The sequence below is a fragment of the Diabrotica undecimpunctata genome, chromosome 8, assembly GCF_040954645.1.
Source record: "Diabrotica undecimpunctata isolate CICGRU chromosome 8, icDiaUnde3, whole genome shotgun sequence".
Classification (NCBI taxonomy): domain Eukaryota; kingdom Metazoa; phylum Arthropoda; class Insecta; order Coleoptera; family Chrysomelidae; genus Diabrotica; species Diabrotica undecimpunctata.
The window spans coordinates 50412527-50429502 of NC_092810.1; the positions used below are offsets into that span (position 1 = coordinate 50412527).

The 16976-nt window shown below is 31.8% G+C and overlaps 1 protein-coding gene across 1 annotated transcript in view; it reads right to left on the reverse strand.

The window, feature by feature from the left end:
* Positions 1-16976, reverse strand: part of LOC140447526 (orexin/Hypocretin receptor type 1-like) — a 1044614-nt gene that overhangs the window by 893369 nt on the left and 134269 nt on the right. The window contains exon 2 of the mRNA XM_072540227.1: positions 13453-13481. The gene's annotated coding sequence lies outside the window, so the exon portion shown is untranslated. The remainder of the gene's footprint in view (positions 1-13452; positions 13482-16976) is intronic.

The following is a 16976-nucleotide window of genomic DNA, read 5'->3' on the forward strand; positions in this document are numbered from 1 at the left end:
TTAGTTTTGGAACGCATTCATCACACGTACTGCAACTATCTGTTCGGAGGTACCAAAACGAAATGTTAAACTTATTCGTAAATAAATTTCTGTAAGATTAGTAAGAAATGGGGGCCTCTTTGTACATTTCCACGTACATCTGCCACATTTTTTAACGTTTAATTCCTCATATAGGTACACTTTAGAAGAATCTTTTAAGCTAGAATGGGATTCTCTTCGTTTAAAGGAAGATATGTGTTCCATCTCAGCAGCAGTAACAGCCTGCGATAGCTTATGGGGACGATTAGCGTGTTTACCTCTCTTGTTTGTAGGTGCCTCTCCAGCTAATTTCAAAGATCGCTGCAATAACTCTAACTTCTTTCTTCCGATTCAATGAATAGACAGAAAAGCTTTAGCGCAGATAGGTACGTCAGTAGTATCTTCGTCGACATTTTTAAATCGAACTCTGTAAAAATATGTTAAATCATGTAATTTTTCTGGGTTAGTCAAATATTTTCTTGACCTTCGTAAATTAAAACTACGTATTATTGACTGTCTAGCGTCAGGTGATACAATTTCAAAGCAACGATATCTTTTGCACTTACAGTCTGGCCCTGTTGCGTGACTATGTAGTCGTAGCCTTTTACGAACCTTATTCATCCGCCCAGTTTTTTTCCGTTTTTTGTGTTTTCTTGTTTAGGGTTCTCTAAACCATTACTACTACTGTCTATAAAGTCACTTGCAAAAACTTTACATATTTTTTTAATCAATAATTTAACGATATTATAGACTTAAATAAATTGCGCGATGAATTCTTTAGTGCACCTAACAGCTCAAGAAAAGGCAAGTTTTAGTCGTAGAGGCGCCACACGAAGTGGCAATGCGCTTTCATTGCTAAGAGCGCAAGGACTTTGCATTTTTATTCCGACTACCAAATATTTACTTGCGATTTTCTACTGACCTAACGCTTATATACCCTGACGGAAGGTATTGATTTGAGCCTTTATACTACTCCAAACATATAGCAATAAAATCTCAATTTTTGTAAAAGTTGACATTGCGCTTTTATTCCCTGCACCCTTTATTATGTAAAACTATCTGAATTAATCGTTAATTTGGGGAGAACTTTTAAATTCGATTTCACACTTTTTGTAAATCGACTTTTTTTACACAAAGTGAAAATTTATTATATATAAATAAGTGCATATACCTACAACCACTAATTATTATGTGTTTATTACGATTATGATATATAGTCTGTTTAATTGTGCATTTCATGCATGTTTAAGCAAATTTTAAGTGCATTATTGCTAGCCTCTACAAATAACGCGACAGGTATTTACAGAATTATTGAAAATTTCTGCGAACTGTGTAAAAGTAAAAGGTAGTTAATCTATTATTTATGTTGATGTAATATAACTTTTGTTTTTATGTTATATTTAAGTAAGGTTAAAATATACTACCACTTAACAAATCAAAGGTTGTGTGTCTCATGACATTTAAATAAGGTACGTACAAATCATTAAAAATTTATTGGCGGTAAAAGTCGCTCGTGATAATATTTATGTCTAAAATATATGGAGAATATTTTTGTAATTACTTCCTAGAATAAACTGTTTACGTAGACGGTACATTAAAAACATTATCTGCTAACACGTATTCAAGACTTCTTACCCCAGTCAATTCGAAAAAATCATCAATTTCACGTAATGTTATAAATATTATACAGGTTTTTGAAGGATCTAAAAGATATTATATGAGGGATAACTGATAACAAATCCTTGAATATTTACAGCTAATTTGGTTTTGATTTTTTTAAACAATCATAAAAATTGAAAAAATCATTTTTTGCCTATAAAACCTTTCCTATACATTAAAAAACGTTCCAATAAAAGTTGTAGATTATAAAAAGTCCTTTAATTTATAAGTTTCAAAATTAAAGTAATCAATGAAAAGAGATAATTACAAAAAAACGTTATCTTTGTAGTATTTTATAAATATGCTAATAACTTTTCTTTTTCAATAATGACATTTAATTGCATATTGCAATTAATAATATAATTGCAATATTTTTATAGCTATTCTTAATTAAAAAAATAATAATCAAGTTTCACCCATTCGTTTACCAATTAAATTTTATTGAAACTAAACATTTGAAACATGTAAAATAGGGTTAAGGTATTGCCTACGCGTTTACGTTCATGGCTAGGTAAAAAAATATAGATGACTGAACCGATCTGTTTACCAATCAAAGTATATATCAAAATAAATATTATGTAAGATTTTATAGATTATATATATATATATATATATATATATATATATATATATATATATATATATATATATATATATATATATATATATATATATATATATCGAGAAAAGGAGTACGACCGTCAATCCAAAATAAACTAAGGTACACTCGAAGAGTGGTCGGTTTTTTGGTCAAAGTGTAGAAATAAAAGACAAAGAAGGTGGCTACTTCATCTATTTATTGAAGACGTTTAGCTTTCTGCTCAGAAAGCATCATCAGTTCATCTAAAAAGAACAATGTGAAACCAAACATCCATAGAGAAGTTACAATAAAAGTGTGTTACCTTACAAAGACATGTAGCAGTCAATGATGTTAAAAATATGAAAAAGCTTACGAAACTGGACATTCAGAGTTAACGTTGTATAAAACAATTTGAAACTTGGTATAGTTTGCAATTTAACAAAAATTAGCACAGCAAAAGAACATGTGATAAACATACATGTATATAAAAAAGTTATTATAAAAACTTAAGTAACAAACATTAAGGTTTATTTTAAAGTGTAAGGAACTAGAAAGATCATGAGAATGCACTTCCAACAATTTATTTAATAAATTAGATTTTAATTTTAACTTTAGGTAACATTATAAGTTATTTAAGATTAATATAGTAATAAAGATAAAATGAAGTTACCAGTCTTAAGCTTACTGAATCTCGCCGGTAAATGAATTTACAGGTTTAACACTCACGCACACAACGTGAATAGAAGTGACCTTGAGGTCAAAATGACACAAACAGCAAGGCAAACTACCAACCTCTATATAATAGGGCGGTATATTCAAAGAATGTGATAAATTTGGTTGACAACTTGTCGTTAAAAAACCAAACAATGAAAGGAAAAGGTGGTTAAGATCACCATTTACCCTACAGTGATTGATCTGTCAACAAAGAACAAAGCATGCGAAGTCAATAAAAAATATCATATATTATAATATTATGACGTCACTGGTTAGCCAGCCAACAGGTGATGTTTAATACAACTTCCACAGTCCAAAGGTTCAAAACCAAAGTTCAAGTCCAAAGGTTGTTTTGAACCTTTGGACTGTGGAAGTTGTATTAATCTTCACCTGTTGGCTGGCTAACCAGTGACGTCATAATATTATAATATATGATATTTTGGATTGACTTCGCATGCTTTGTTCTTTGTTGACAGATCAATCACTGTAGGGCAAATGGCAAATTACTGTCCGTAAATGTATTTCGAAACACTGGGTGGAATTTGTTACTGGCAACTGAAGATGCATACGAAAGGCTTAGATACTTCCTTCGTAGGGTAAGAGGTGGTTCTCCTGTAAGACATTGGAGATTCTTAACGGGTGTGGTTCTAAATGCACCTGTGGCGATCCGAAGTGCTGTGTTTTGAATGATTTCAAGTTGATTGGTAACGTGTTTTTTAGCCGAGTCATATACAATAGCCCCATAATCTATTTTTGATCTAACAAGTGACTTATAAATATTTAATAATGTGGTTTCGTCGGTTCCCCATTTTTTATTTGATAATGTTTTCATTACGTTTAATCCACTTTGGCAAGACTTTTTTATTTCTGAAATATGATGTTTCCATGTTAGTTTTTGGTCGAATACCATTCCGAGAAAATTAATTTTGTCTGAGAATGCCAGCGGCTTGCCACACAGCTTTAGTGTAGTTCTTTGCATCCGGTGCCTTCTTGAGAAAATCATGCATCTTGTTTTTAGTGTGGAGAATTGTACACCTACTGATGTAGACCATATCTCTAGTTTGTAAATGGATTCTTGTAAGTATTTTTGAAGCATTTTTATATTCTTGCCCTTTGCAAATAGAACCAGATCATCGGCATATAGTCTTCCCTTAACTAGCGGGGAGCAATGATCCAGTATATCGTTGATAGCGACAAGAAAGAGAGTTGGGCTCATAACTGATCCCTGAGGTGTTCCGTTTTCCTGAATTCTTTTTGTTGAAGTGGAATTATCGGCGCGCACAGAAAAAGCTCTTGACTGAAGAAAGTTTTCTATGAATCTTAGCATATTACCCCTGATTCCCCATTTGTGTAATTTTGATATAATGTTAAACCTCCAAACTGTATCGTACGCCTTGGTAATATCGAAAAACACTGCGATGGTTTCTTGATTAGTTGCAAAACCCTCGTGTATCTCTGATTCTAAATCTAATAGATTATCTACGCATGATCTATTTTGACGGAAGCCACTTTGCTGTAGAATTAAATGTTTTTCTTGTTCTAAGTACCACAATAGTCTTTTGTTTATAATTTTTTCTAGAACTTTGCAGGATACATTAGTAAGTGATATAGGACGGTACGAGTCTACCTTTGTTCTGTCTTTGTTGGGCTTGAGCAGAGGAATTATAATGCTGTCCGACCATACAGATGGAAAGACCTGATTTGTCCATATAAAATTGTATAATTTTAGCAGCCAAGACATTCCACTTTCTGGTAGGTTTAACAAAAAAATTAATGGTATGCCGTCTGGACCTGGAGCGGAGTTTTTAGTTGACATTAGGGCATCCCTTAGTTCTTGCATTGTAATTGGCACATTTAGTATATTATCATCTTGAGAGTAGTATTCCAACTTCGTTTTTTCTATGCTTTGTTTCTTGAGCTTAAATTCCGGTGAATAGTTATCGTTACTTGAATTTGACTCAAATTCACCGGCGAATAGCTCCGCAATTTCTTTTCGGTCGCTTATAATTTTGTTATCTTTTGCCAGGAAAGGTATTTTATTTGAACATTTTTTTCCAGATATTTTCCTTATATTTTGCCACACTTTACTTGCTGGGGTAGAACTATTTATACTTGCAACGAATTTTTGCCATGATGTTTTCCTGCATTTTTTGAGAATATATCTAGCTTCTGCTCGACGTTTTTTGTATTCTACCATATTTTCACTAGTTTTGTGATGATTATACCTATTGAAGGCTCTTTTATACGTTTTTACGGCTTCTTTGCATTCTGTGGTCCACCATGGTAAAGGTTTATGATATTTTAGTGTTTTTGTTTTTCCAATATGATTTTCTGCTGCTTTTTTAATTATTGATATGAAGGTATCTAGGTCTTTATCTATGTCATTAAGAGTAATATCTTTTATGTTGTTTATTTCATTTTGTATGTATTTTGTAAAGTTCTCCCAGTCTGCATTTTTTGTATTCCATTTCGATGGGGTTGTGGTAATATTGTTATTTTTTTGTTGTGGAAACGTAATTTTAATGGGATAGTGGTCACTTCCGTATAGGTACGGGATAACGTCCCATTCTAGTGTTGGGGATAACATTGGATCACATAAAGATATGTCGATGGCCGACTGACTACCCGTTTGAATGCTAAATCTGGTGGGTCTACCATCGTTTAACAAATTAAGATTTTGTGAGGTCATACAAAATTCCACAATCTTGCCTCTAGCGTTAGTTTTTGTTGAACCCCACATAGGATTGTGTGAATTAAAATCGCCTAAAATAATGCGGGGGCTGGGGATTTGTTGCAGTAGATTATCAAAATCTTCTTGGACTATAATTTGATCAGGAGGTAAATATATGTTGCAAATATTGATTGTTTGTTCCATGTTTACTGTAATCGCTACTGCTTCAAAGCTATGTGTGTTGATTTATAATTGCTGGGCTTCATATTGTTTATCGACGTAAATAGCAACCCCTCCACTGGCTATATCAGCGTTTTGTCTGTGTTTGAAAAAGTTTGAGTATTTTTGAAACTTGAATGCATGGCTAGAATCCTTAAAGTTGGTTTCTTGTAAACAAAGTATCATTGGGTTGATTTCAGAGATAATATGCTTTAGCATTTCGTAACGGCTGAAGAAACCGTTTACGTTCCATTGTATTATGGACGCCATTGCTTCTATTTACTATGTACTTTACGCTGAATCGACAGAGGTGTCGGATTCTTCTTCTAGATATATCTTCATTGCTATCGGGTCCATTTTTAGTTGCTTCATAATCTTACGTCTTATTCTCGTGCTTCTGTTTTTCATACTTCGGTCTTTGTAATAAGGATGAATTTTAGCTAATAGGTTCAAAAAATCATGAACATTCTCGGTATATGTTTTAACTAAGCTTAGCGGATCTGTGTTTCCTTTAACATTTACAAAGAAATCGACGATTTCATCAAAACTGAGTTTAAGCGATTCTTCTTCGAATATTTTCCTAGTTGGTTCCAGTAACGGCAGTATTTCATTATATTTTGGTTCATGTGTTTTGGGCAAGCATGATTCTTCTTCAGTATCAGTTTTGGATTTCTTCTTTCTCTGCGTAGTTGGTACTAAAAATGTAACTTCAGTTTGTGAGGACGGAGGAGGTGTTATTACGTCTGTAATACTGCGTTTGGAACCTGTTTGTTGTACATTTTCTGATTCCTTTATTTTTGGGGAAGGCGTAGATATGTCTGTGGTTGGTTGTTTATCTATATCGTTATTATTATTTTGTGTATTTGGTGCTATGTTATGGGTTAGAGGTTGGGAAGGTGAAGATTTTTCATTTACTTGTACAGTTGTCATGATAGGGATTTCATTTGGTGAGGTAGGGATGTTGGTATTGTTTGTAGGCTCTTGACTTACTGCAGTTAAGCAATTGTTTGAGAAATGACCTGTTTGATTACACTTTGAACACAGCTGGCTTTCATGAGACAAAAAAATACGATATGATATGTTATCATGAGATAATAAAATCGAGTCTGGGACCGTATTGTTGGGAGGTGATATATAGATGTAACGACGAAAACTAAGAATGTGTTTATACTCAGGGTTGGTTGTCCCAATTCTGAGAAAATTTAAAGGAGATACTAAGTTATAGCCTTGTTCTCGGAGTTCTTGTTCTATACAATCATGTGGAATAGATGGACACACATTAGATAATAATAAGCGTTGGCTTGGAGTAATGAATCTGCGAGTTTGAATTTGTTCTGAATTTACTGTAATTATTCCATTGTCAGTGTTCATGAATTCATCGACCTTTGCCACACTGGATAGATAAACACATATTCTATTAACAAGGAAAAGACAGTTAAGATTTTATTTCACGTATAGGGAGCTTGCGCATCCGTTTATACGTATTTCAGCCCAATAGGCATCATCAGAACGGCTTTCGCAAGCGCAAGCGCACATATTCTATTGTTAGATATCCTAGACGAGAAAAGTATATTTTTCGGACTAATTTTCGTTCCGATGGATATAAGATATTCTTCTAGTTTTATTCCATTAAGGGAGTTGAAAACTATAGCTTGATTTTTTAAAGGGAATTTCGGTTGGGTAAGAGCTCTTGAGTAACTTTGTTGTTGATTGTTAGTATTGTTGACAGTAATAATTGCAGCATTATTTTGAAGTTCCATTATTTCCAAATAACTATTTGTACCCCCTCAGGCCGGACCTGCCTTGAAGCAAATCAGACTGATAAGAGGCACGAAAACTAATTAATAAGAAACCTGTCTTTGTTTTTATTTCTTACTTTAAGTAGATTGTTTATTTACTTCAAAATAAAATAATAATTGTGCATCTTACTTTAGTTTTAAAGATGCAAAGAGACTGCACTCACTACTACTTATCACTACATACTTATTTGATTAGGAAAATTAACTATAAGTAGATAAAAATTATGAATTATGAATAATTATTTTAAACTTGGTAAAATTAAAAATTCAATTATCACTAATTGCTATAACTGATAGCGTGTTTACACTTCGATTCAATGCATAATCTTGACTTTGTATTTTCATCTCTTTTATAAGTTAATGTAACTGGGGCTGCAAAAGCACTGTAAGATTTCTATTAGATTCTTGTCTAGTAGCAATGAAATTTGTTTCTCAATTTCCTTTTTATCATCAACTGTGGTTCGATATGGCCTTTTGCTGCAATATTTCTCTTCTAATAAATCAATGTGTGCTTCATAATCATTTGCTGTCCCTACATCATATTTGTCTTTGGCAAAGACAGATTTGTTTTCACATTATAATTAATTTACTATTGATTGTTAATCACAATCTAAATGGTCTACGTGAATTTTAAAATTTGTCTCTTTCAAGTGTTTTTTAAAATTTATTAAATATTTAGTTCTTATTTCATTTGAACTATTAATTTCATTTGTTTTCTTAGAATCAAATTTTATTTGTTGATTATTGTCTCTTATTTTCTTATAAATGTCACAATTTTTCGAAAATTTGTTTCAATTTCCGTAGTAACATCCTTCTGAATAGTACTTATTGACTTATTTGCAAGTTTTCATTTTGACACAAATAGAATTTTTTTTTTTACAGTCTCAACCAATTCAAAAATCGTAATCAAAATTATCTTTTTCAATCACAAATACGTCCGTCTCTTTTTCTATATCAAACATTTTTACATGTAATTTTACCATACCACTGGTTTTTTTTAATGCCACTAATAGTTTTTAAATAAGTGTTGTTAGGATAAATTGAATTATTGGTATTTATTTTTAATAACTTTGAATTTATTAATGAAACGTTTGAACCTGAGTCATATACTCAAAAAAGCTCAATATTTTTAATTAACACTAATTTTATTTTTATTAATGGTAGTATTAATAGTTTTTTGGATTATCATTTTGTAGTTCACATTCTAACTATGAATTATTGATAAGTTTAACTTGATCATCCTTATTAGTTTGATTATCCTTTGGTTTAAACCAACAAGTTGACTCAAGGTGATAGTGTGTTCCTTTTTTAAGTTTTTCACAGATGATAGATTTATGCTTTTGCTCTCTGTCCAATCTTTGTTTGTTTCTAATTTGTTTTTCTTCAACATTTCTTTTATAATGTAAGACTACTTTTTTACTTTCTTTATTTGCTAAGTGTTCATTCTTGTCCAATGTACTAAAGAGGTGAGTAGTTGAAGTCAGTGAATCTTTATCAAGTCTGTTTATGACGTTTTTTGATAAACCTAACACAATCAGGTTTATTAGTGTGTTATAGTCAATTAACTTTATAATTTCTTAAAATTAATTTTTCTGTGGTATATTCTAATAAAGAACCAGCTTGATATTTGAATGTAAAAGCATATTTTATTTGGGACCGACTCGTTTTGATTATAAGTATCACAAAAGTTTGTTTTCCAAGTTTTCCAATCTGATTTCACTGTATATTTAATTAACATACTACCATCCTCTCCAAACATTGTTTTTTAACTAGATGTCTTAAACTTTCTATTTTGTCTTCACCATTTAAAATTTCAAACCTTTCACATTCTTTTTCAAATCCTTCCATCCATTGTCTAACATTTGGCATTTTAATGGAGAATTTTTCAATTAAAAACTTTTCTGTTACCTTCCTCACATTTTGAATGTTTGTTAAATATTCATGGCTAACAGCAGCTGATTGTAGTTTGTCTTCTAAATACTAATCACCAAATTGTAAATTTTGACCTTCATCCAAATAAATCTTTCTTATTTCATCATCTATTGGGATAAATACATTTCGTTTTTGACCTCTTTTTTTCAATGAGTTTTTTACTTTTGTAAATGTACTGGATCTAGATATGTATATATGTTTATTTACCTGCTTAAATTCGTCTGGGATATCAAGATACGACCATTTGGAGTCTCAATGATCTCATTTTAAACTGAAATCTCAATTTTTCCATGGCCAAAAATGTCGTTTTATAACGTTCCTTTTGATAATTAGTAACACAACTGAATTTCTGAAATTAAAGATTTATTAAAACATGTTCTATTTACATTATTTACACAAAATTTAACCTGTAAGAAACGACATTCAATGTCACTAACTATCAATGTTTAACATTCCTAACTACAAATAAAATCTGACAAGTTTTTAAATATTAAGATGACAGAAGTGGCTATGTTTATATTCCAGCAGCTAATGTGCTCGGAAGAGCGCGGCAATATTTGAATGATGAAATTATAATTTCATTACATATATATATATATATATATATATATATATATATATATATATATATATATATATATATATATATATATATATATATATATATTATAATATATATATCGCACACTCAGTGCAAGACTGCAGTAACTCAAAATTTTATGAAAACGAAGTAATCATGGAATTCAATTGTAAACATGCATATCTATCCCCTGTAAAACTTTAGTAACTTTCAAATGCTTAACCGGCTAAATATTACAACAACAACAGTTTAACTATTTTGCGTTTTTGTACATAAGTTCTGTGCAAAACTGTTGTAATTAGAATGTAACAGAGTTACAACAGTTTTGCACGGAACATTGCAATGGTTTCGATAACAAGCAATGAAAGGCACGAAAAAAGTAAGATATTTGTTATTTTAATATATATATCTGTGTTGTTTAATTTTAATATACAGCATGTCTACGTAATCCCTTTAACGGCCGAGACAATAAACAAAGATTTTTACGAGACCAATCTATTCATGTAAGTTTTATGTCCTTTGCGTCACAATATATATTTTCCATAAAATGTGTGCGATGTCATATCGCACCATTTATATTTGACCATTTATATATTAGATTGGATTAAAAACACATAAATTAAGACTTATTATTCACAGCCAAAAAGTATTTTTTATTATGAAAGGAAAAACAGTTATCTTAAAACTTGTGTATTAACAATACTGACAGGTTAAAAAATCTATTCTCAGAAAACTTGTTCTATAAAAATTAAATCCCAAATTGTATTAAATCTTCATGTAACCTTTCGGGTGCGAGTCTTATCATATTGTCCCCCCGTAATTCCCAACTTTCACTAAGGTAGTGAATTTTAATCCTTTTGTTAATCACTGTACTCAAGGTAGCCTGATTTGCATATTTTTATTATAGTCCTTTTGTTTTGAATTTAAATAAAAATATTGAAAGTTTTACAAATAATTTTTCTACCTTGTTATGATTTTGTCATTACAAAGCGAAGGAATTATGGCTATCAGAAACATGTGCAGAGATAGAAACTGATAGAATTGTAATGAAATGCAGCAAAAAAAGTGGTTCATCCTATATAGTTTAAGAAATGAAAACAAAGGACTTCATTGATTTTAAACATGTTTCCTTTCTGTTAGAGAACAACTATAAAATTGATCAAAATAAAGAAAATGTGAAGTGGACAGATATAAAAATTCTGCAATGCAGAAAAGATAGTCCGCACACAATTTTTTTTAATTACAACTATGATGGCGAACTATGGAACTATCTAAAAAAATCATCACGGACTACACATAATATACGAGAAGTTCTACTTAAACCTGCCTACAAAGAACAGGCAAAACTTCAAATGGCCAAAAAGAAAGATTTGGTATACTTATGCGATTCGGGTATGATACCAGAAGCCCACCATAGTTTTTATAAAAAAATTTTGGCCCAAGATGATATACGAGAAGAGGACAACAACTAACAGAAAATGTGTCTACACTTTTTACAATTTTCTCCGTGCAAAAGTGTTGTAACTTTAAAATTCTAATACTAAATGTGTAGTGATTAACAATTTTCTCCGGGCAAAAGTGTTGTAACTTTGAAATTCCTAATTTTTTTAGCATTAGTATTATTTTATTTAAATTTCTGTTTTTGGTTAATGTAATATAGGCTGAAAAGCATGCAAAATCATAATTAATTGTTAATTTTTCTTAAATCTTGTGTCAAAGACTGCAGTAACTCAAAATTTTATGAAAATGAAGAAATCATGGAATTCGATTGTGAACTTGCATATCTATCCCCTACAAAACTTTAGTAACTTTCAAATGCTTAACCGGCTAAATATTACAACAACAACAGTTTAACTATTTTGCGTTTTTGTACATAAGTTCCGTACAAAACTGTTGTAATTCTAATGTAACAGAGTTACAACAGTTTTGCACGGAACATTGCAATGGTTTCGATAACAAGCAATGAAAGGCACTGAAGAAGCATATGTGTCCAAAAAAGGAAAGACTATTTCTGTAAGAGAAATGAAAGCTGTGTGTTTTTGTAGAATGAAATGCTTTGAAAAATGTAGCCGATGCAAAGCAAAGATATAATTTAAAAAATGCTGATAAGGATATTGCCAAACATAATAATAAACTTAAAGTATTGAGTGCAAATCTGCAAAAATGTTTGCCTACTCCGATGTTGATATGTGGATTAAATTTCTACAAACGGATATTATGGACATTTGATTTCACTATTCATGAAGCATCAGACGGAAGAGCACATTGTATTATATGGTACAAATCAAAAGCTGGCAGCGGTGGTGACTTGATAGCATCAGTTCTTCTCAAATGGACAGAATTGGTAATGCTGATGGCAAAATAAGAACATTATGCTAAGGCCGATACAATACATGCTCTAATTAAGAGAAAGCGAAAAAAACCAAATAATATGACTATCCAAACCCCTTGGGATTGACAACAATTTATACGTCGTTGTTCACCAAAGATATCATTTCATAATGTGGAATTACTTAAAAAATTCACTGATCTGTATAAAAAATCCACAGGCATTCATGCAAATTTTAAACAGGAACAAATACCGCTTGTGTACACACAATTTAAGATTTCCGAATGTGTCCACATCCAGGTCCGCCAAGAAAACGTAGGAGAGCTCTATTACAAAACAGCTTTTGACGAAGAATTTAAACAACTTAGCTTAAAAAGAAGAAACGCTACATTTTCTTAATGTATTGCCATAATTTGAACACAACAAAAACCAATATCTTTAGCAAAATACAAAGATTGAATGTCATTATTACCGTTTTTATCCAGTGAATGTCATGCCTATTATAAGTCTCTGCCTAAAGCAGAGCATGTTTCCGATTTTCCAGAATGTGGAATGAGTGATTAATAAAATAAATCTTTATTTCAAAAGCGGAAACACTTCAAAAGATGTTTAATTACCATAACATATTACAATAGGATCAGGAGCTATAACATTATGTCATGAACTTATGTAAACTATTAGAGGTAAACAACACTAAATTTATTAAAAAAAATTCACCCCTTCCTAAATTAAGTTTGAACTGCAGTAATACATACAAAAGTAGGTAATTATTCTATATATCTTTTAAATGGCAATTTAGTGTTGATAATTAAAAAAGGCTTAATAATAATTATTATTTTCGAGGTACGGCATACTATAAACCGCCTTTTCTCAAAAGTACATTTTATGACATAGTGTAGTTTACCTCCGACAGACAGATATTAAAAATTGATTCGTGAATTAGGAACTTACCTCACCGCAAACTTGAAACTGCAGAAAATCTGAAAGTAGAAAACGTAGGTTATTAACAACTCTAATTTATGAATAATTTTAAAAACCAAATGTCCGTAAACGAAACAAACAGAGAAAATAAGAAAAAAAAGGGGGCACCTTTTAAGCAATAACTTTAAACTTGAAAAAGTAACAACACATAACTACCTGACAGTAACAATTTAAACAAATGGAATAGAAATAATTCAAGAGATAATCGTAAAGGAAATCAAGCCTTCGGTAGAAAATATAAAAATGCTTAAAAATATAATTTTTTTCTGAAACTATTTTGTTGTGTCATTTTTAAGTAAATTTGCTATTTTTAGCAAGAATAGCCTTAATTCTTATGGGTGACTTTAATGCACGTCGTGCATGTCGTCTTTAAAATGTCGTCTACAAGATATTATCAGGAATTATATACAGCCGCCTGGAATCGTTTTCGGAGAAGATTATAGGTGAATACCAATGTGGTTTCAGACCAAAGAGGTCAACTATGGACCAAATACATGTTAAGAGGTATACATTAAAAATGTGTTGAATATAATATATCTATTTACAACTTGTATATCGATTTCAAACAGGCGTTTGATGGAGTAGATCGACAAAAGATGTTAAAGTAACTAACTATGTTAGGGATACCCAATAAGTTGGTTAAACTTATACGAATGACTCTAGAGGGTTCCCAAGCTATGGTGAGAATAGATGCAAACATACGCATATGCGACTGATGTTGCTATAATAAGCCGCAACAAAAGGGTATTAAGCGAAAAAGTTATAGAACTGAAACGAGAAGCTGCTACGTTTGGTCTATATATAAATGAAAGCAAAACAAAATATATGGAGTGTACAAAATTGAATGAACATGAGAATCTGAAGGTAGACAACCATACCTACAAATATGCCTCCACTTTTTCCTACCTAGGCTCAATAATAAATGACAACAACATCAGTCAAGAAATACAAGTACGGATTCTTAGCGGTAATAAGTGCTTTTATGCATACAAAGACTTAATGAAAAGTAAGTTACTGAATCGTGATTCTAAGCTTAGAATCTACAAAACAGTAATTAGACCAGTGGTCACATATGGATGTGAAACCTGGACCCTCACAACCACTGATGAAAATCAACTGCGAATATTTGAGCGCAAAATACTAAGGACGATATTTGGACCAACCCAATGCAGCGATGGTTCGTGAAGAATTAAAATGAACCACGAGCTGGATGAACTAATGCAGAGCGCAGATATTGTAAGATTTGTTAAGTCACAAAGACTAAACTGGCTTGGTCCAGAAATGGAAGCCCCAAGGAAACAGAATAAGAAGAAGGCCCCGTAAAAGATGGATAAACGATGTAGAGAAGCATCTTAAAACCATGAACATCAGGCAGTGGCGAAGGAAAGTATACGAAAGCTCAGAACGAAAGAACATTGTTAAGCAGGCCAAAACTCACAAAGGGTTGTGGCGCCATTAGAAGAAAAAGATGAAGACTTTAATGCACGAATCGAAAATGAAATAGTTCCAGCAGTAAAACATGAAAAAGAAAGGTTTAATGAAAACCATGTCAACGGAAATGGAAAACCCATGGCTAATCTCTCTGCTTTTAACGAACTGAGAATCAATAATACATTTTTCGTCCATAAGCTCCAGTATAAATATACATTTTAAAACTTCAGGGTGCATAAATCTATGATTGATTTTATAGTCACTAATAGAAAAATTTACCCAAAGCTAATTCTTGATTTCCGAACTTTAAACTCAACGGACGCAGGGAGTGAACACAAACTAGTACTAGCAAAGATAAGAATGAAAATAACACCAAAACATTTTTTACAGGAAATCACCAAAGAAAAATTCAATGTATAAACACTGTGGAACGACTCTACAAGAGGAATGTACTAAAGGAGGCTAGCACAGAAGATACAGCTGAAACAAATAGACGACATCGAAGATATAAACGCGAGCTGAGAGAAAATTAAAAACAACATTGAAGAAGCAGCAACAGAAGCTCTAGGAAAACGTAAAGTCATACCAAACAAAATAAACAACAACAATACATTATTGTTCAAAAAAGAAATAAAAGAGAAATGTACCTTCATACATACCAGCAAACGAATGTGAAAGATACCTGACGGAACTGTTTAAAGCAAAGAAAAATAATAATCAACACAATATAGAAATAGAAATCAGTTTTCAGGAAGTAGAAGTAGCCATAAACGTACTCAAAAATAGAAAGTCACCAGGACCAGATGGAATAACCAACGAGCTTCTAAAACACGGAGAAGAAAGTATAACCCTAGAGATGACAAAACTTATACAAAAACTTATATTGCACTGCAAGATACCAGACACGTGGAGAAACAGCATAATGATATCAATGTTCAAGAAAGGAGATAAAGAGGATCCCAAAAATTATAAAGGTATAAATCTAATAAATACCGCACTTAACCTCACCACAAAAGTCCTAACCAACAAAATCAATAAACTAACAACTTTATCAGATGAACAATAAAGATTCAGATCCGGAAGATCCTGCGTAGACTCCGTATTTGTACTAATACAAATCACAGAAAAAGCCATCGAATACAATAAACCAGCATATCTATGTTTCATAGACCTGACAAAGGCTTTCGATCGCATCCAAGTCGAAGACGTCTTACACCTACTGTATAAAAGAAACACATCAATCAATATTATACAAACCATCGAAAACATCTACTTCCATAATCGAATACAGGCAAAGGTAAATCAAAAACTAACACAGTGTATACCAGTACAAAGCGGAGTCAAGCAGGGTGACTCGTTAAGCCTACTTATCTTTAATATAATAATGGAAGAAAGAATACAAGCACGTAAAGGTTATGGCTACAGAATGGGGAACAAAGAAATCCAAATATTATGTTATGCAGACGACGCCGCATTAATCGCCGAGACAAGACGAACTCCAAAGATTAACACACATCTTCAATACAACAGCCAATAGAATATGATAATATCAGCAGAAAAAGTCAAATATATGACAAGATCTAAATACCCACTACGACGTAAAATCGAAATTATTGGGAAAATAATAAAGCATTGGGAAGCAAGGTTTAGATATCTGAGAATAGATATAACTAGCTACGGAGATGTTGAAGAAGAAGTACGACAACAAAGCTTAAAAGCAAATAAAGGGGAGGGATCTCTTAATGACAAAATTTGGAAGAACAAATACCTAAGACAAGACACAAAAACAAGAATCTGTAAAGCAGTAATTAGTCCTACATTAACATACACGGCGGAGACAAGACCTGAAACATCGAAAACGAGACGACTACTAGAAACAACAGAGATGAAAATACTCCGACGAATATTAGAAAAAAATCTGTTGGATAGGGAGAGAAGCGAAAACATAAGAAGAGCATGCAATATAGAAGACATAAATTGATGGGTGAAAAAACGGAAACAGGAGTGGAACAGCAGTATTAGGAGGCGAATATTAAAAAAGAAACAGGCTTTAAAGTATACAT